This window comes from Eubalaena glacialis, chromosome 16 (assembly GCF_028564815.1).
Source record: "Eubalaena glacialis isolate mEubGla1 chromosome 16, mEubGla1.1.hap2.+ XY, whole genome shotgun sequence".
NCBI lineage: Eukaryota > Metazoa > Chordata > Mammalia > Artiodactyla > Balaenidae > Eubalaena > Eubalaena glacialis.
Genome location: NC_083731.1, coordinates 23,571,660 through 23,592,750, shown reverse-complemented (window position 1 = coordinate 23,592,750; position 21,091 = coordinate 23,571,660).

Genomic DNA, 21,091 nt, shown 5'->3' with positions numbered 1-21,091 from the left:
GTACAAGTGATGATTTTCTCTTCTTAAGAGCAATAAAGCAAGAGCTCTCTTTAGAGAAAGATACCAAAAATTCAGAGGCATAAAATACCTTCTTTATGCTATATAAGAGTCCATCTCTTTGAGTTACTTAAAAGAGAAGATACTGAACAAAGATCCAAACTGTGAAGGAGTTTATTATCACATGAACTTGACTCAATATAGCTTCACCACTGGTTCCATCTCAGCCAGCATTCTAAGCAAGAGGAAGATAAGTTTCTTGTCTATTATGTTTTCAACAATAAACCCAGAATCTAGTACTACGTCTGGAATATTTAACACATTGTTGCTAGATGAATCAATATTATTGTGTGTTTGTGTGAGAAGGAAATCTGGTCTAGCATCTGCTTCATTGTCCTAGTATGATGTATGTATAATGACCTGCATATGGAAATGAGTGGCTATTGTGCTTTGCTTCCTGAGTTTTATGTTTAACCTGTAAATTTTATATATAATATTAATATTTTACATATTTTAGAGGGATCTGTGGGTATATTAATTTTTGACAAACAGCAATCTCCAAACACATTTAGAACATAAATTTTGGAAGAATGTCTCCCTTAGTGCTGCCTGAAGACATCTGACTTGTAGGCAATAGAAAGCTATTTCCCAAAGCACCTTTGACCCAGACTCCCTATCTAAAAACACAAAAGCAGATATGTGTTAACAGTAATTCACAAAAAAGTCAATTAAAATGTTTTAGAAGAACAAGCAAATGAAATGTCTTAGAATAAAAATATATGTAAATCAGGTTTGAAAGCAACAGACCATATTGCAAGTTGTAGTCTATTTCAGCCAGCCTTTTTACAGTAGCAAATTCACTACACCAATGCTATCCAATACGTTCAAATTTAATTTCTGCATGTTATCAATACATAAAACCTACTTTGGAGACCTAGAAGAAATGAAACTTCTTTCCTGCAGCTTTTCCTGCTTCCCCGTTTGTTCATATCATTTTTTATGCTGCTTGCTTCTATCTATTTGTTCATGCTTTGTTTATTATATATTTAAAAAATTTAACCCACAATATAATGAATCATTTTTCTCCTTAAACCCTCTCCCATTCCCATATGATACTATAAGCTCGCACAGGTAATTGTCAGAGTCCTACTCACTACGCTATTCTTTTTCTTATCGTTCACAATCCCAGAACTTTTATAGAAGCCGAAATAAGTTGATTGGATTTAATGATCTGTGATAAAAGAAAACAGGAAAAAAATTAAATAATGCTAGTATTGATGCTAATAAAAATAATAACTAAACATTTACATGACTAATAATAGTTGCAATCAGATGTGTAATATTAACAAATACAAAATAATTAAATGCTCCATGTATTAGCCATAATACTGGGCACTTACATAATTATTTTAGATCAAAATATTCAATATAAATCTACCAGGGTTTTAATCAATCACAGTGTTTTACTGGCTTGGCAAAAGAAAGCTTTCAATACATTTACTGCAGTGATTTTGGTCCAGGTTCTGACACTATCATACAATTCTATGTTTTTTGGTCATGGTTTCTTTGTCTATTGCCTCCTCTCATGTGTTCTCTTTGCTTTATCCTCCTTCCACATCCTATCACTGAAAAATCTCAGGAAGAGTCAAATTACTGACCCTGATTTTTCATAGTAAAATATGAAGCCCACATTTCACTGCTTAAGGCACATATTACATTGATGTAAAAATCTGACTAATAAATATAATTTTTGACCAATCCCTGTTAATGATGATTTATCAGACTAGAAATTGGAATCTACTACATTTTTTAATAGGAGAAGTCATAATATATGAGTTAATCACTGGATACCTCAAAATACTCACAGAATTATATTTTGAGAATATTAAAATCATAAGGGTTATTTAATCCTGCCATTTTCTTAAAGAAGAAAGAGATACTGGAGACAGCTTTGCGTTGTCAAATTATAGACTTTTAGAATTTAAACATTATATAGAATTTTAATATAATCCTTTTACTCTATAGAGAAGGAAACTGGAGTCTGGACTTGTTAAACATCTTGTACATTGTTCTTCAAGTAGTGTATGAGCTGGGCCTAGAAGCTTCAGTCTAGGCCCAGGTTCTTCTGGTTTCTGACTCTTCTTATTATAAAGAGGTTGTTCTGAGAACAATTCTTTTATTGTATTTTTTAAAAAGACAAATACATATTATAAAATATTTTCTCAAAAACAGAAAATATGTAGAATTCTCAAAAACTTTTCATTCATATATTACTTAGTCTGTGCTTAATATTTTTTCCAATGGTATTTTGTTTCAATAAGACAAACTACATTTTCCTGTCACTTGGGAGAGACAAATTTTTGGCACTTTCTTCAGGATGGGTCATCAGATACAAGAAACTTTCTATAATGACTTCTTTGAGTCTAGAATTCACATCTTGCTCTGTTTTACCCTGAATTTATGTTGGCACATCGGGCCAATCTCAGGCTGGCAGTAATGGAGATCTGCAGAATATGGAGTATTTGATGGTTGGTATGAAGCCATTAATTAAACCAGGAACACTCCATTTTAAGGAGGATTAATGCAAGTAGTTCTACAACAGATGATTCTTTTAAAAATTTTTATTCTTTTAAATGACCTAGCTTACATCATTAAAAGTAGTCTGTGTGCTTAGGTGAGATTTTTAAAATGTATTTATGTGTCCCAATTTTGGGGATATTAAACTTTAAACCCCTGCAAACAAGAACAAGCCTCAGACGTAAGGGCAAATATGCAAAGGGCTGCTCATATTTATAGTAATTCTGACATAAGATCGATGTTATACCCCACAAACATGGTCACATAAATTATTTGGAGGTGATGACATAAGCATAATAAATCATGCTATAAATCATCATTTTCCACACTGCATTTGAAATATTGTTACTGTGGAGGAAAATTCATGATATCTCTTGTCTCATGAATGATATCTAATGAATAAGGGAATGATTTAAAATGCTTGATCTTAAGAGTTTCTAAAATCAACACTTAATTTTCTTATATAAAGTTAAATCTTATAGCATCTACAAAAACTTCAAAAAGTTCCTTAAATGTTTACTCAATGTAAAATGAATGGATGTCTAATTCCCCTACTGAGAGTATGGCATGCTATGCTATGATTTTTGGATAATCCCGCAAACTCTTAACAAGTAAATCTAATTTAAGGGGGATACACTCACTCAACAATTTTTTGGAACACCCACCTGAACCAGAAATTACGCTACGGCCACAGACATACTGGAAAACAATACAGAGTTTGCCTTTCCTGCCGTCATCGGAGTTTACTGCAGAGAAGGCTGCCTCAGTAGTATCTTAATAACTACCAACCTAGACCATCCCTGAAATACTTCTTCTAATTAAATCCTCTATCTTTCTATAGTGTGATTATCTAAGCAGTTGAGCTTGATATATTTCTACTGTTAAATTTATTAACACCTTTATAATGTTTGTTACTGTTCTTTGCATATCTCTAGGGAAATTTCTAAAACTCAAGTAGGCAGGGAGTCGATAAATTCCAAAAATTTTTATACAAGGTGATTTATAATAAAAGGGTGTTTTTAGTCCTTTGCAATAACAAAACAGAATACCGCTGGCACTCTAGAAATGGGGAAGCCAAACAACTACTAGGGTTGCTATAATGTAGGGAGAACAAGAAAGGAACAGTAGAAGGGGCACATTAAACCAAGGTGACATAAAGCCTCTTACATATGGGGTCCAGAGACCAGCTTCTATAAGATAAAAGGAAGGACTATATGGTCCCAGACAGTATTTAAACCCAGGTACAGAGATGGACATTTGTAATTGGCAAAAAGTAAAGGAAAAATATGGGTTTTCTTTAGCCTAGTTGAAGAAATAGTGATTCAATAAACTAACACATCAATATGGTCTATAATTCTAAGATATATGCCATTAATAGAGTTGAAAGATACTAAGATGGATAGTTGAGACTTGATGGGAAATGTTTTAGATAAAAGAAAAGCTGGCTTTTCTTTTGAAGCTTATAAGCTTCAACAAAGCTTATCTTTGAGTCTCTTTTAATGTAAGTAAAACCTTTAACCCATAAACTCATGTGTTACTTCTAGGGACCATAGACAATGTCAGCCATCATAACTCAAGGTCTCTACATTCACTCTGTACCACTTGGCTACTAAGTTACTAAGAGGAATAGATGTATGAGAAAGCAAAGTGGCATTTGTTAACACAAACTGTTACTTGAGATTTATGCAAACAGAGGATATTAGGACCATTGTATTTAAATATCCTGAAAAAGATTGTTTATTAAAAAAGTTTAGGGCTTCCCCGGTGGCTCAGTGGTTAAGAATCCACCTGCCAATGCAGGGTACACGGGTTCGAGCCCTGGTCCAGGAAGATCCCACATGCCGCAGAGCAACTAAGCCCGTGTGCCACACTACTGAGCCTGTGCTCTAGAGCCCGCGAGCCACAACTACTGAGCTCGCGTGTCATAACTACTAAAGCCCGTGTGCCTAGAGCCTGTGCTCTGCAACAAGAGAAGCCACTGCAGTGAGAAGCCCGCGCACCGCAACGAAGAGGAGTCCCCGCTCACCGCAACCAGAGAAAAGCCTGCGCGCAGCAACGAAGACCCAACGCAGCCAAAAATAAATAAATGAATAAATTTTAAAAAGATTATTTAAAAAAAGTTTAAATGAAAAGTTACCCTGAAAGAAGCTTTCCTTCTTTTTCTTTCTCATTGTTTTTATTTTCCTTTCCTGTCCTATTCCAATTTCCTGAAGGAAACGCAGAGAAAAGACTCAGATAGCACTGTTTCTCAGATACACATGCATCAACCATATAATTTTCTTATTAGATTATAAAATAAATACTAGGCAACATATATAGTATTTGGGGGAAATATTTTATGGCTTGAAATATACAAAACAGAACTACAAAATTTTAAACCGATATAGCATAATAAACAGAATTAATGATTATAGAATAAATACTGCTTCAGCCAGGTTCACTTAGGAAACATAAAGGGAATGGATTAGCATTTTGTTAATTTAATAGGATAATTAAATTGGTGAATTTTAATCACGTACTTTTTGTTTTATTTCAGTCTTTAGTAATTAACCATAATAATGAAGAAGAAATTGTGTAATTTAGGTTTTTCTCCCTCCTAAAATGATAGAAATTTAGGACACAAAGATCTATGGCCAAGAGCATAATATCTCCCCCAATGGGACTGCCAGATAAAATAAAGAACACTCAGCTGAATTTGAATTTCAGATAAATAACAATGACTACTTTAGTATAAGTAAGTCCTAAATATTGTATGGAATACTTACAATAGAAAAACTATTTGACATTCACCTCAAATGTAAACTTAACTGGGCACCCTGTATTTTTATTTACTAAACTCTGGCATCCTTATCCTGTAATCTCTATGGCCTTATTTTATGTTTCAAATGCATGCTTTTCTATTTACATCAAGCTAAAATAAATATACTGGTTCAGAATTTATAAATGTCTTCATAGCTGAAGCTTCCAATATTCCTAAATACCAAGTTAGAAATAAGAGGAGAAGGAATCAGAGGTTTTATCCTTAACATGCGAAAGGGGGTGAAATTATGCCTGAGGTGTGAGTATTGGGAATAATGGGAGTATAAACAATGTAGTGAACATCATCAGATAGAGAAATAAATGACAAGGTACGGCTTTGTACATAGACCCTGTGACATTTTTTCTGTGACCTTAATCAACAGAAAAAAATAATTCCTGCACCCAGCCATTTTCTCTCAAAAGAATCACAAATTCTTTATTTATAATGAAACCACATTGGCCCCAAGCCCTAATGCATGAAAATGAAAATGCGCATGCCATCAATGTGGCTATTAAGTAAAGGATTTTCCCCTCAGTGGAATTCATTTTTTTTGTTTGTTTGTTATGAATGAACAAATAGGTCTTTGTGAACTGAATTGGCACAGCCAGAGATTACCGCTAAACCTTTTTTTGTGTTTGCAGTACATCCATTGTGAAGACTAGAAGCTACAATTTGTTTGCGCGTCTTTTTCATTTTGATTTTTCCCCCCTTTTCAGGTTACTTTGCCACTAACAAGAACAATAATGGCAGAGGAAAAGATAACTTGAATGAGACTGCATGAATGCGTTTCCAACTAAAATGAGTAGAAAATGAAAACACTTTAAATGAAGTGCCTCAAATAAACATTTAATTTAGGATAAGACAGCAACCGCATATATACCACCATATCATGTATTGAAAGAGCATTTATTGAATAGCTGAAAGACTCATTTGTGGGAAAATAAATGTAGCTCTAAAAGTGAGCTGCTGAGAGTAAATATGTAAAACCACATTTAAGCGGCATGCAATTAACATGAATTTATACTAAAAAATGAAAAATACGATGAGATTTTGGGGAATTACATATCTGAACAAGAAGCTGTTTCGTTTTTCATCAAACACAAGCCTAACTATACACTGGATGCTCTTTAATGAGCTGTAGATTTCAAACAAACTAGATGGTTTTTCCATTCATACATTAGGAGAAGTAGATGCACTATTTTCTCAATCCCTTCTACGTCTTTCTTTAACTATCCTTTCCTTATCTCCTCTACATGTTTAAATACCAGTCTCTCCAGCCCTAATGATTTTATCCTACTTTATTCTCTACTTTCTTCTTAATAATTCCTGCTTTTTATACTTTCTTCCCTCTAAGTTCTAATGTTTTCTGGCATTAATATTTGCTTTGTCCCTTGTCCATTATTTTATAACAGTCTCTCTTCACTCCATCCTTATATTTATTTCTAGCCACATAATTCACTTTCACATAATATCTGGGCATTATAAATATTTGTGTTGCTACTAAAACTGTGACCTTAACAGGGAGATAGAAAATTTCATATTTTTAATACATACAGAAATGATATTGCTATTAGAGTACTTTGTAAATCATAAAATATTTAATAAAATTATAATACTTGTTTTTATTAGAAGTATTATTGGAATTGTTGATGTCATATCACACATGACTAGAATAATCATCTAACAGTTATACCATGTAATGAACTATATTTACATAACTATGTATTATATAAAACTGTAACTATATGTAAAATTATTTTAATCATATAAGTATAGGTCAATCAAATTAAAATATATAACTTTTCCCAATAAAGTAAATAGCAAATGCACTGGTAAATGATAAGGATGTCAAAATGTTAAGCAATTTCTTTTTCTCTTAATATTGCTATTTTTATCAAATAGGGAGGAAGCGAGTCTCAATGGATATGTTTATAGAATAAAAATGGAAGCTGTTCTGATTGCTTCTAGAGCCAAACACATTAACAGAATAGAAATTACAAATGATTTGTATCTACCACCAAATGTTTTATTGGCAATATCAGTTATATTATTTTCTGCTCATTCAGCATTCAGAAGATCAATTAAATTTAAAGAAATGAGATTAAAAGTGATAAAGTGGGGGAAGGGTAAGCTGGGACAAAGTGAGAGAGTAACATTGACATAGGTACACTACCAAATGTAAAATAGATAGCTAGTGGGAAGCAGGTGCATAGCACAGGGAGATCAGCTCGGTGCTTTGCAACCACCTAGAGGGGTGGGAAAAGGAGAGTGGGAGGGAGACACAAGAGGGAGGGGATATGGGGATATACGTAGGCATATAGCTGATTCACTTTGTTATACAGCAGAAACTAACACAACATTGTAAAGCAATTATACTCCAATAAAGATGTTAAAAAAAAAAAAGTGATAAACTGGTTTTAGTTTTCTGATCCAATGTTAAAAAGAGAGTCCTTCAGTTACTTTATGCCTAGTTTAATCCTCAGTCAGGACACTATTTGTTTTATTCATGCATCTTCCTACATAAATTTTGAATATTTTGTATCTATTGATCACAGTTTCTAAATCTTTTAAATTTTCTTTAGACTCATGGTCTATTTTTCCAATGGTTTTTAATGGAATGTAAATTACACGCTAAAATTTTTTCATTCCTGAAGATAAAATATAAATAAAACTTTAAATATGAAGCCTAGATCAAAAGCCTATTCTGTCATTTAACTCACTGATTTAGTTTTCATTCTTTCTAAACTTTAATCATCTATATATCAAGCAATAAAAATATAAACAGGGTTCCAGGGAAGGCATCCTGGACCTCTCGAAGCCAAATCCCATGACTAGAGGCTCTTGGCTCTATGAACCTCTCAACAATCCTCTTTCCTCCCATTTCCATGGCTGAGATCACTAACTGGTAAGAATATAGCTTCTTGTGATAACTCTTTATCTCCCCCATGTGTTTAAAATTTCTCTGATGGAAGATGGCGGAGTAGAAGGACATGCGCTCACTCCCTCTTGCAAGAGCACCAGAATCACAACTAACTTCTGAACAATCATCTACAGGAAGACACTGAAACTCACCAAAAAAGATAGCCCACATCCAAAGACAAAGGAGAAGTCGCAATGAGATGGTAGGAGGGGCGCATCCAAAATAAAATCAAATCCCATAACTGCTGGGTGGGTGACTCACAAACTGGAGAACAATTATACTACAGAAATCCACCCACTGGAGTGAAGGTTCGGAGCCCCACATCAGGCTTCCCAACCTGGGGCTCCAGCAAGAGGAGGAGGAATTCCCAGAGAATCAGATTTTGAAGGCTAGCGGGATTTGATTGCAGGACTTCCACAGGACTGGGGGAAAGAGACACTCCACACTTGGAGGGCACACACAAAGTAGTGTGCACATCAGGACCCAGGGGGAAGGAACAGTGACCCCAGGGGAGACTGAACCAGACCTACCTGCTAGTGTTAGAGGGTCTCCTGCAGAGGCAGGGGGCAGCTGTGGCTCACCACAGGGACAAGGACACTGGCGGCACAAGTTCTGGGAAGTACTCCTTGGTGTGAGCCATCCTGGAGTCCACCATTAGCCCCACCAAAGAGCCTGTACACTCCAGTGCTGGGTCGCCTCAGGCCAAAACAACCAAGAGGGAGGGAACTCACAGCTCCACCCGTCAGCAGACAAGGGGATTAAAGTTTTATTGAGCTCTGCCCACCAGATCAACAGTCAGCTCTACCCACCACCAGTCCCTCCCATCAGGAAGCTTCTACAAACAATCCTCTTAGATAGCCTCATCCACCAGAGGGCAGACAGCAGAAGCACGAACTACAATGCTGCAGCCTGTGGAACAAAAACCACATTCACAGAAAGACAGACAAGATGAAAAGGCAGAGGGCTATGTACCAGATGAAGGAACAAGCTAAAACCCCAGAAAAACAACTCAGTGAAGTGGAGATAGGCAACCTTCCAATAAAGAATTCAGAATAATGATAGTGAAGATGATCCAAGACCTCAGAAAAAGAATGGAGGCAAAGATCGAGAAGATGCAAGAAACGTTTATCAAAGACCTAGAAGAATAAAAGAACAAACACCTGGAAGAATTAAAGAACAAACAAACAGAGATGAACAGTACAATATTATTAGTAAAACTTCTATATTGCCTAACATTTCAATAAACTGTGCCAAAATTTATAAATTAAATTAATATAATATGCATATTATTTCTAAATATTAATGATGTAAGTGCCTATTTTAATAAAATAAGTTTTATACAAATTTAATTTTGTAAACCAGTTAATATCCTAACTGCACTAGCCAACATGATATCTAAATAATAATGTAGCTAGTTCATGCAGTAAGCAGTAATCACCTTAAAATCTTTTGCAAAACAAAGGAAACCATAAATAAGACGAAAAGACAACCCTCAGAATGGGAGGAAATATTTGCAAACGAATCAATGGACAAAGGATTAATCTCCAAAATATATAAACAGCCCATGCAGCTCAATATTAAAGAAACAAACAACCCAATCCAAAAATGGGCAGAAGACCTAAATAGACATTTCTCCAAAGAAGACATACAGATGGCCAAGAAGCACATGAAAAGCTGCTCAACATCACTAATGATCAGAGAAATGAAACTACAAAACTACAATGAGGTATCACCTCACAACAGTTAGAATGGGCATAATCAGAAAATCTACAAACAACAAATGTTGGAGAGGGTGTGGAGAAAAGGGAACCTTCTTGCACTGTTGGTTGGAATGTAAATTGATGCAGCCACTATGGAGAACAGTACGGAGGTTCCTTAAAAAACTAAAAATAGAGTTACCATATGATCCAGCAATCCCACTACTGGGCATATATACCCAGAGAAAACCATAATTCAAAAAGACACATGCACCCCAATGTTCACTGCAGCACTATTTACAATAGCCAGGTCATGGAAGCAACCTAAATGCCCATCGACAGACGAATGGATAAAGAAGTTGTGGTACATATATACAACGGAATATTACTCAGCCATAAAAAGGAATGAAATTGGGTCATTTGTTGAGACGTGGATGGATCTAGAGACTTTCATACGGAGTGAAGTAAGTCAGAAAGAGAAAAAGAAATATCATATATTAATGCATGTATGTGGAACCTAGAAAAATGGTACAGATGAACCGGTTTGCAGGGCAGAAATAGAGACACAGATGTAGACAGCAAACATATGGACACCAAGAGGGGAAAGTAGGAGGGGGGTGGTGGTGGTGGTGGGATGAATTGGGAGATTGGGATTGACATGTATACACTAATATGTTTAAAATAGATAACTAATAAGATCCTGCTGTATGAAAAAATACATATATAAACAAATATGATGGACTGAGGATGTATTAATGGTAATCAGATTATCAAAGTACCATGCTTTAAATTGCATGTCATTTCAAACCATTATGTGACCTTTCTAATCTAATTACTTAATTTTTGCCCAGCTAAATTTTGTTATTGAGTTGCAGAACATTTCTTTTCATTTAAATCCATTAAAAAATCTCCTGGTTTATATAAAACCCCTGATAGCAGACAGAACATCCTTTTCCCTGTTACAAGTGTTTGGAAGCTGTGTTGGGGCTCCTTACATGTTTCCTTTTATTCCATTTGGACTTGTTTTAACAGCACATTTAAACATATAACCACATCAACTTAAAAGGATAGATTTTCTTTGAAAGGCATGTTAATACATTAGAGACCTGCTCCCTGACTACCTTAAAAACAAACCGCTGTAATCTTCAACAAATATTTAGTTACATTTAAGGGGAAAATCCACAGACTATATTAGGAAGATCATGCCACCGACTTCTAGAGCTGTAGTAAATCTATGCGAGAGATACCATAGCCATTTGATCTGATGATGTCAGAGTCTGGAGAGATAAATAATCAAAGATATACTTCAGTAGACCAGTCCTTAGTCTATCCAGATCTTCTGTCTATAGCTAATAGCATCAATAACCATATTGTGGAAGGATTGTGATTGTTATGGTCTGAATGTTATGGTCTGAATGTGACCCCCCCCAAAACTCATATGTTGAAATTCTAACTCCTAAAGATGGTGGCATTAGAAAGCAGGGTCTTTGGGGGGTGATTAGGTCATGAGGATGGAGGCTTCATGAATAAGATTAGTCTTCTTAAATGGTACAAATGAACCTATTTACAAAACAGAAGTTGAGTCACAGATGTAGAACCAAACTTGTGGTTACCAAGGGGGAAAGTGGTGGGGGGGAGGGATGAATTGGGAGATTGGGATTGACATACACACACTACTATTTATAGAATAAATAACTAATTAAGAACCTATACTGAATAGCACAGGGAACTCTATTCAATACTCTGTAATGACCAATATGGAAATAGAATCTAAAAAAGAGTGGATATCTGTGTATGTATAACTGACTCACTTTGCTGTACATCAGAAACTAACACAACATTGTAAATCAAGTATACTCCAATAAAAAAATTAATTAAAAAAAAGATTAGTTTTCTTATAAAAGAGACCTCACAGAGATCCCTCACCCCTTCCACCCTGTAAGGCACAGTGAGAAGGCACAGGCTGTGACCCAGGAAGAGGCCTCTCACTGGAATGAGACCATGCTGGCATCTTGATTTTGGACTTCAAGCTTCCAAAACTGTGAGAAATAAATATCTGTGTTTATAAGCTACTCAATGTGGTGTATAGTTAATAGCAGCCACATGGACCAAGAGAGTGATCACGTCACACTTTTCATTTTGAAAATGCTTGCTCTGAAATAGAAAACTTGAAACTGCTCACTTCTCAAAGAGTACATATACACTCCATGGCTTTACCCTTCTTTGGCTGTTTCTGCATTTCCTAATACAGATACTCACAAAAGGTAAAATAGCTGACATCATCATTAATATAACTAAAAAAATAGTACTTTACAATATAAAATGGCAGATACGTTTCTAGCCTTGGGTCTTATTTTTCCAACCAGTATCTTCTATGCCAGGTTCTCTGGCCAATTGGAAGACATGCCCCTGTTGTACACATTCTCCTCTCTCCACTCCTGTGGTCAGTCTCTACATGCCTTTTGATGCTTCCTGTGGTGTTGGTACTCTCAATAGCACTTGCATTGCCTGTGACACTGACAGGTGATCTGATCTAAATCAAGCTTCTCTGCTTATAGGCAGGTAAGAAAATAGCTCAGGCAAAATCTTGGAGCATAATAATCTATAAATTGAAGCAGAAGATTTTGAGAGTCACAAGCTAAGTTCTATTCTCAGTGCTGTCTTGTTAAAAGAGATTCCTTAGCCTATGTTTCCCTTATGGATCAAGTGTTCAGAAATAAACAGCTGGGACCCAAGGCATCTGCATGGCAGGACGAAGCTTTTGCCTCTCACAGCAAAGAGCTTCCAGACCCCTGCCAGCCTGGCACAGCTCTCCAGACTAGAGGAAAGACTTTCCTTAAGCACTTACTCAAAGAAATCATGCTTTGATATGTTATTTTATATGTTACTTTTTATCCAAAAAACCCCAGAAAATTACCCCTACATTTTTACACCTAAAAAAGGATATTACAGTGAATTTTATTTTTTTTTAGGGTACAAGTATGATACTGCAGTTGGCACAGATAATAATTAGAAACAAGATCTAAAACCTCCCACGCTGGTTAAGTATGGGCTAACAGAATTAGCCTGTGCCCCTTCAGGACTGCGTATCTTCAATGAAAACCAAGTATCAGGACCAGGAATTAAACTTCCAGGAGCCTCTGGAAGGCAAAATCTGTACTTCTCAGTGACCTCATAACTCTTAGGCTGTTCATGTCCAAACTGGGACATATACAGACATTCCTTTGGATGTGATGGCAAATCTCACCTAAGTCGACCTCAAAATCTGAGAGTAGAAATGGATTAGAAACCACTAGCATATAAAGAGATTAGACTCTAGTCAGTAGACTCTTACAGCTGCTGTAGGGCCATCCTCAAACCAGATTATGGCCAAAAGTGAGACTCTATCTAGGACTAAGATTCTCCAGGTATGGCTTCAGAGGGACTCTTGAGCCCAAATAACCAATGCGCCTTGATAGATCTCATTTTAAGGCACTTCGTCAATAGAATATATCATACCATTATCTACAGATGACTGGATATATTTCAAAACTTTAAGCTGTTATCACATCTTAGGAAGAATAGAGCTGAATATATGAACTACCGACTGGATGAATAAGCAGCTATTTGACCTACTTTAAAGTTACATTTTCACCAGAGCACCAATGAATTCTAACGCATGAGATATGGTGGGCTAGTCTACGTTGAATTTACCCACGGCTTACTTTCATGGAAACATTTTTACTTTCCAGAATATTTGGTTTTATAACTAGGTCTGTGACCTGCTAAAAGTTCTACTGCTTTTTGCATCAGGAGACAGTGATCATAATATAATAAATTTAAATCAACTGTGTATTTGTGTGCTAAATCACCTGCATACAAACCATCCATAATTCTTTTTGAATACTACCTTCAAAACATATTCAGGATCCCAATATTTACTACCACTTCCAGTGCTACCAGCCTCGTCAGAGACACAGTTGCCTCTTGCCTGTATTACTCTAATAGCCACCCAGCTGGTCTCTGGTTCCAATTTTGCCATCCTTCCTCTTCAATTCTCAGCACAGCAACAATATTAATTCTTTTAAATCTTAAACCAGATTTCAAATGCTCTAATGATTCTTATTTTTACTTACAATTTAAGACCAGGAGTTTACAACTAATTGCCTATGCAGTTCTATGCAGTCTGGGTTTGGACTCATTTCCACCTCTTTAAATTTTTTTTTTTTTTTTCCTGCTCTAGCCACACTGTCTTCTTGCTGTTTTAAATATTCTCTCCTTAGATGCTTTGACCTCACAGTTTCCTTGCCTAGAACCTTCTTTCCTCAGATAGTTGTATGATTAACTGCCTAACTTCCATCAAATTTTGCCCAAATATTACTTTTTCTATGAGACATGCTGATCCTCCTCTCTTTTTCATCCATTTTTATCCCTATTAAATTTCTCTATTCTTTTCCATAGAAGATTTCAATATCTAACACATTGTATATTAGCTTTTGATTTTGATCATTTATCACTTATTGTCTATATTCACCTACTATAATGTAAGCTACAACTAGGCAGAAATTTTCACCTCTTCTCTGATGAATTTTAAGAACTTAGAACAGTGTTTCATACATATTAGGCTTTCAAATAATTATTTGCTAAAATAATGAATAAATGTATGACATCAGATTCTACATTATTTACAGACATAAGAACAGACGCCATAAGAAACTTTTTGATTTACAACTTCAATAGTTGAGAAATCTCTCTCCATCGTGTGTGTCTTTATGTGTGTGTGAGATATATTTACATTGCTAGGTCTGAATTGTGTCCCCCCCTCCATTCACATGTTGAAGCCCTAACCCCCAATGTGATTGTATTTGGAGATGGGGCTTTTAGGAAGTAATTAAAATTAAATGAGGTACAAGAGTGGGCCCTAATCTGATAGGATTGGTCACCTTATAAGAAGAGGAAGATAAAAAGATATCTCTCCACCATGTGAGGACACAGCAATAAGGCAGACATCTGCAAGCTGTGAAGAGAGATCTCACTAAAAATCGAACTCTGCCAGACCTTGACCTTAAATTTTCTAGCCTTCAGGACTGTGAGAAAATAATTTTCTGTTATTTAAACCATGCAATCTGTGGTATTTTGTTATGGCAGTCTGAGTAATTCACACATAACATGTATATTGTGTGTTTGTGTCAATTCTGAGATATTGTCATCACCTGATCTTAATTTGGTAGCATTCTTCTCCAGCACTTAAATGTTTCCTAGGAGCTCGAGGACTTCTATTTGAAGTAGTGTAGTGTACCAAATTTAGTCTATCATAAGTTAATACTCCATCATCATTTTAATTAGGCTGTTTTGCGTCTGGAAAAATCCATTATACTACCCAATAGAAACTTGCAAACTCTCTAAAGAAACTCATACAAATGAAAATAACACATTAGGGAGAATAGAATGGTTGCCTTGAGGAAAGAAGAGATGGAGGATATGATACTAAAAGGGAACAGATATATAAAATAAGAAAGGCATCTGCACATACCAATAATATTAATATGCTATGAAAACTCACTTTGATTATGTCAATCTTCTTCACCTGAGGTTAAACAATGTATTTACATTCAGCATGTTATTAAATGTAAAGGGCTTGAATCATTTGAAGAAAATTTTAAAAAGACTTACTGGTATAAGGATAAACAGTCACCCTGAGCAATACTGTGAGAATGGCTTAATTCGTACCTGCATTTCCTCACTTAAGGTACCAATACTATGTATTTGTGCTTCCTTACCTATTGAGAGTGATTGTCATAGAAACATCCTTACATTGCTTGACTCTTCTCTGGACCCACTCACAACTGCTACTGTAATTCTGGTTGGTAACTGTGGAACCAAATATAGAGGAAGGAAGAAATAAAGAGAAAACGCATGTTATTACTATTTTTCATTACATGCCTTGTTCACCCGCCCCTCCTACTCCAGCCTCTCATGCTAAATGTTGGAAACATGCACAAAAGGGAAAAGAAGAGAGAGTCCTGTTTTCATTTTCTGGTCTCTTCTTGCCTTACACCCATCCTGTTCTCTGTTTTGATCCTATCAACCCTCCTGAGTGCCAATTTTTAAAGAGGTAATGAGGGCAAAATGTAGAAACTGTGAAGTGTAAGAAAAGGAACGAAGAGCAGAGCAGAGCAGGCTTCTTCCAGTCCTGCCTATCAGTCAACACAATTCATATCCTCCTTGACCCCTAATACTAGCTCGGGCAATTCATGCAGGGCTTGTAATAAATGATTCAAAAATCTCAGTGGCTTAATCCAATAAAAGTTCATTTCTCACTCACACAAAGTTTATTTCAAATGTTTTTGGTTGGGGAACTCGTGGCTCTACTCCAAGGAGTGATTCAGGAATCCAGACTCCTTCCAACTGTTGATATCACCATCTTTGATATGTGAACCCCAGTGACTCAAAGGAAAGTGAAAGACTGTAAGGGAGGTATATGGTGACCCACATCATTTAACTTTATATTCTATTATCCTGAACTGGTCTCTCGCGGATGTAAAGACACACTAACTGCCCATCAACACTCCATATGCAGGTCCACACGTCTTAGGTGTCCTACAGGTCATCTGTTTCTGCCACACACCCCATCAGTGATTAGGATTTCTCTTTATTTCAAGTGCCTGTCTATTTGTCCACTATGTTCCCAATCTCTTTCATCAACTTAGAATTTATACATAAGCTAATAGCGCCATGTAAAACAGTCCGTGATCTTGAATGTTTAAATTGCATTGAAGAGATATATTGGTAGAGCTCCATGTTAGGCTCTGAACACACTTCTTCAAAGAATTATTGTTGAGTAAAATGGTTTGGTTTTATGTTTTTATGAGGACAATAAAATACATCAGGGACATTATGGACCAAATAGGATTTCGTGGAATGGAATTAGAACTAAATCACCTCATGTAACAACAATTATGGAAAATGTTTCCAATGAAAATTTATATTTAATGTTAAATAAAGTATATAAATTGATGCCTGCACATAATAATATTCTGAAGGAGCATCTAAATAGAATTATGTAGGGACATGACAATTTTTTATTACAGAAGCAAAGTGATAGCTGTGAGAGCACAGAACTGCTGCATACACATATATTCTTTCATAGGGTAATTTTTAAGATAACTTTTTGATTATTAATTTCCTTTCAGAAGAACATCATTGGACTTTTTTCCCTAGAGACTGTAGTATTTTATCTTGATGATCTCAGGTGATAGCACAGTGTTTAGCATTATCTGTGGAGTCCCAGTACTTGCTAATTTGAGTTCCCCACTTGGAAAGAGGATTTTGTTTCTTTCTGCTATGCAGAAAACAGCTAAGAGCTGCTGGAGAAAGCTCACTGATTTTCATAGGTATAATAGAGAAAGGCATTCTGGATCCATTTCTCTGATGAGGCACACAAACTTAACACAGGAAACTAACTCTGCAACCATTAAAATGGCAACAAAGATTATTTTAAACAGGTTCTCTAAAGAAGCAAAGATAAATTTGGTGGAGTCATTTTTTTAAGGGAAAGTTCTAAATACAATTTTTTTGTTATGGTAATGTGGTAAAGGTACCATACTCATAAATAATAATTGAGAATTCATTAGCATAAATCTATGAGATATACTGCTTTTCATTTTTTAAAAAGATATATTATGGCTTTGGTATTTTTATGTTTATCTCTTTTAATTTTTTCTGATTATTCAATGATAATTGTTATTTTTTGTTCCTTTTATAGAACGTATTTTATTTCATGCTAATCCATATTTTAAAAATTTTTTCTACATTCATTATTATACTAGATTTGCTTCTATTATATTGCTCATTATTTAGAGCTTGTTTTGTGCCAGGCATTGTAGACTGAAAGGAGAATGCACATGATTCCTGGCCTCAAGAATGTAGGGATCCATGACAGAGGGAAAACAAAAAAATAAGTAAAATATAAGGGCTTGAATATACATACAATAGTGGAATACACGAGTTATATTCCACATGAGGAAGACAAATAATGTTTGAAAGTGGGGGAGGAAGATGTTGTAAATGGAGAAAAACAACTGCAAAGAGACTATGTCATAATTTAGTTAAGTATGTTACATAGTACCTTTGTTTTTGTCATTGGTTAATTATTTGTCATCCTTAGCCAACTGAATTAATTGGGAGGTCAACAAAAGGACTTATTCATTTACAAAATCCTAGTGCAACAGTGTCTGATTTTGACTCATATTTGTTGGTCAGTAAAGGATTATGTGTCTGCTGAACTGGCAAAAAGAAACTACCTGATCTATGTTGATTTACCCCATGGTCTTCTAATGGATGTTTTTGGGACTATTGTGCATTGTGGTGATGACATATATTATAGAGAAGTCATATTTCTCTTTCTGAATTTATAGTTGTTGAGGACTTAACTATGAATCTAGTTTAATGCTTTTTATATTTAATTGTATTTAAACTTATAACCTGCACTTTGAGGTAGGTTCTATTGCTATCTAACTTTTAGAGATAAAACACTGAACCTTAAAGAAATTAAATGACCTGCTCAAGGTGACACACATCAAATTGGGGCATAAAAAAGAGATCAGATAACATATTCTGATCTCTTAACTACAACATTTCTACCCTTTACTTTTTCTCCTTTCTAAAATCATTTTTCATTGTGGTAGTGTTTTTGTTAAGGTTTTACTGTGCCAAAATTAATTGTTCTCTCAATTTGATCTAATAATTACTTCTATGCTAGTAAGTATGGCATGACTAATGACTCAAATTTATTATATGACCTCAAATGTTTGGTCAGTTTTTACACAAACTAAAATAAATATTAATATATCTAGTTAGGTGTTTTTACATATATTATCCTATATATTATGCCCAAGAAATGTATATATTCTTAATATTATACCTATATCATTATTAGGGAAATGGTAGAAAACTAGTTGTGACTTGCTTAATGGTAAAATAAGAAAATAATGTAGAGTAGCTATAGAAAATAAATAAATAAATGGTATTGCTTACTGTGATATTTACTTTATAATGGGACCCATGAGTATGAATATAGCAAGAAATCTGAAAAAGATTAAGAAAAAGATTAACACCAAGAATTACAGAGCTACCAAGAGTACGTAGACATAAATATGGATATATCTATACCTATATTCATATCTATATACACAGTTTTCACTAAAATTTTTGTTGAAATTTTCCTAAGATCTTCTCTCCAATGGACCAGTGTTTTCTTCCTGTCCATTCTTAATTGGGAAAATATCCTCGCCTTCTGTAGTACACGTATATTAGAGTTACTAGCATTTACAGAGCTTAACTTGTTTTCTGATAATCCCATTTCAAATTCTCAAATTTGATAGTCTCATGATTAGATCATATGTACTTTCCAAGAACATTCAGTTATCCAGTCATCAGAGAATAAAAGTCATGCAATACAAATATTGCTGCTGAGGAACCATCCCTCTATGTGGATGGAGCAGTTCCTGGAAAAACAGAACCTAGTCATAAAATGTTTTCATGACATTACATCCCTTGATTGCTCAGTGCATACATCTTTTTTCTCCTCAATATGAAATTCCACTGAAGAAAGATTTTATCAAAATATAATTATCTTCAGTAAAATCTCAAGAACATCTCCATTTTTGTGAGGCAGCTCAAATCTAACCAACTGGTTGCATTCACAAGCTATTATATGAAGCCACTCTTTTCTAAGTCCATGATACTAAGGTGACTTCCATATTTCTATTAGTGTACTCTCATTTTTATGCAAGTATTATGTTTTTATTCTGCAGAATATGGACACTTCCAATAATCCCAACATAATCATTAAAAATACTAAAATGTAGCTTCCATTTGGAATCAAAAATGTAAAAGAAATAAATTTCATATTGTAGATTGGTCAATGGTCTAAAATGTGTAATATTTCTTGTTTTAGATGGAAAACAATGTGCATGATAACATCAAGTATCAAGACCATCTATTTGACTTCCTTGGACTGTCATTTTGGCTGCCATAATATATTTCCCTGGCGCAGGGGTTTTTAAGACCACCTATGAGAAAATAATTGGGGATAAATTCTGTGTGTGTGTGTGTGTGTGTGTGTGTGTGTGTGTGTGTTTGTGTAGGGAGTATAGAGATTGCGACATGATTACTGTCTTTATCTTGTTTTGAATCAGTGAATCAGGTGTCAGAGTGTTTTGAATTTTGTTGGTTTGATAGTAATTTGTTTTCATTCCTTTTGTTTAGTTGTTTTTTCCCATTCTTGGCTAACTAAAATTGTGTTTAATTACAAGCCAGTTTTATTTAGAGGTAGGGGGCAATTTGCTAAAAGCCAATAAAATTTCAACTACATATAAAGACTACTGTTAATCCACCCAATTTCCAAGTTGTTAGAGAACAGAATCTGATTGGCCTCAGGTCAGATGCCCATCATTTTTTTCCCATCAGCTACTGTCAGGAAGGCAGGTTAGGCATCAGCATTGTGGTTGCTAGGGACCTACCCTGTGAACAAGTTGGATGCTTACCATTGAAGAATGGATAGGCAGAAATTTCAGTATATAAATTCACTCAAAATTCCAATGTATCCACCAAACCAGTATAACTATTGATTAAATGTGCAAGTAAAAGATGTAACCCTGCGCATTTCCAATGAAGAATTTAGCAAGAAAACTACAACTCTTTATTTGATGTTACCATTTTCCACTTTTTCTTGCAAATAAGAAAAATCATTGGGAAGTTATTGAGCACTCTGAGATGTTACTGACAGTCTAACAAGGACTTTCAATATTCTTTGTGGAATCAGAATCAAAATCAAAATCAAAATCAAAATCAAATGGAGGGGGGGCTTCCCTGGTGGCGCAGTGATTGAGAGTCTGCCTGCTAATGCAGGGGACGCGGGTTCGAGCCCTGGTCTGGGAGGATCCCACATGCCGCGGAGCGGCTGGGCCCGTGAGCCACAGCTACTGAGCCTGCGCGTCTGGAGCCTGTGCTCCGCAACAGGAGAGGCCGCGATGGTGAGAGGCCCGCGCACCGCGATGAAGGGTGGCCCCCACTTGCAGCAGCTAGAGAGGGCCCTCGCACAGAAACGAAGACCCAACA